Here is a 1,781-nt window from a genome sequence, read left to right as displayed (position 1 = left end):
GGTTATAGCTCCGGGGTCGAAACTGGTGAACCCAACAATGACAGCTGCAACAAAAAATAGCCCGGCAGGAAGTCTGTAGTCCCAGCTACTTGGGAGGATGGGACAAGAAAAATTGCTTAAGTCCAAGACTGTGAGGTTGCTGCTGTGAGCTGTGACACCATGGCAGTCTACCCAGGGCAACATAGTAACACTCTGTCTCAAAAGAAAAAAAAGAAGAAGAAGAAACAACCCAAAAACCATGTAAAAGAAACTAAGAGCCAACACCAGAAAAACTGGAATATAAGTTACATGAAATCAGGAAGACTTCATATAGTATCTAGAATGGCTACAGCTTCTCATTAAATAAAGGAATTAGAAACACATTTTTCAGTAAAAAAAATAACTGAGTTAGCAATTTAAGACAAACAGCAAAAACTTATAGGTTCTAAAATGTATTACATTCCAAATAAACTGTATGTTCCAAAAACCAAAGTCATGGGAGAGAATGGAATTCATTCATACAGCGAAATTATACTTAGCATACCATGAGTCATAAACACAAACTTCGGGTGTTTCTACCTTACTCCTACCAATTCATTCACTGGTAAAACTTCTAATGGTTCCTATTTGTTACCACTAGGTGGCGAGCACAGAAAGGGGCCAAGATAAACCTTCGGTATGATACCCCGAAGTACAGAAAAACACAGATAATACAAGTCTGTGAATACAAATGAAGAACTAAAAGCAGCTTAATAAATACTAGCTGAAGAAATATTTTAACAAATAAGACACAAGAATCATTAACAGGTATACTTAATACATGTTAACACTCTAAGCATAAGCATACCTTAATAGGTATGATACAGATAACTTTTAACTTTACTAAATACTACTTAATAGTATGCTAAATTAGGAGAGTCTTCCTAACATGTAACCCCAGGAAAATATGGTTTGAAAATTATCTTTTCAGGAATATCACGAAATTGATAAAAATATTAAGATGTTTAGCTGGGTGTTGTGACAGGCGCCTGTAGTCGCATCTACTTGGGAGGCTGAGGCATGAGAATCACTTAAGCCCAAAAGTTGGACGTTGCTGTGAGCTGTGACATCTCACGACTCTACTGAGGGTGACATAGGAACAATTTGTCAAAAAAAAAAAATTAAAATGTTGTGGAGTCTCTTTGGAAAAGAGCACAGCAGTTTTACAATTCAACATTTACCATATGACTCGGCAATCCCGTATCTATTAGTAAAGAGAAATGAAAATATTTTCACAAAGGTTCACAGGACCTTTATCCATTAACAGCCCAAAAGTATAACAGCTCAAATCTGCATCAAGGAGGAGAATGAATAAGCAAACTGTGGCATACATCTGTATGATGGAATACTACTCAAATATAAAAAAGAATTGATTCAAGCAATGAGGATGAACCTCAAAAATATGTTAAGTTGTTAAAAGCCAACCAGGCACAGTGGCTCACGCCTGTAATCCTAGCACTCTGGGAGGCCAAGGCAGGTGAAGTGCCCTGAGCTCAAGGTTCGAGACCAACCTGAACAAGAGTATGATCCCATCTCAATAAAATAGCCCAGCTCAGCGCCTGTGGCTCAAGTGGCTAAGGCGCCAGCCACATACACCTAAGGTGGTGGGTTCGAATCCAGCCCGGGCCCCCCAAACAACAATGACGGCTGCAACCAAAAAATAGCCAGGCGTTGTGGCAGATGCCTGTGGTCCCAGCTACTTGGGAGGCAGAGGCAGGAGACTCGCTTGAGCCCAGGAGTTGGAGGTTGCTGTGAGCTGTGAT

At 40.0% G+C, this 1,781-nt stretch overlaps 1 protein-coding gene across 1 annotated transcript in view; it reads right to left on the bottom strand.

Moving 5' to 3' along the window:
• YWHAE (tyrosine 3-monooxygenase/tryptophan 5-monooxygenase activation protein epsilon) overlaps positions 1–1,781 on the bottom strand; it is a 71,131-nt gene that overhangs the window by 17,122 nt on the left and 52,228 nt on the right. The window lies entirely within an intron of this gene.

This window comes from Otolemur garnettii, unplaced genomic scaffold, assembly GCF_000181295.1.
Source record: "Otolemur garnettii isolate 467f Iridium unplaced genomic scaffold, OtoGar3 scaffold00145, whole genome shotgun sequence".
Classification (NCBI taxonomy): Eukaryota; Metazoa; Chordata; class Mammalia; order Primates; family Galagidae; genus Otolemur; species Otolemur garnettii.
The sequence above is the reverse complement of the archived record's forward strand: the minus strand, read 5'-3'. Positions and strand labels throughout refer to the sequence as shown.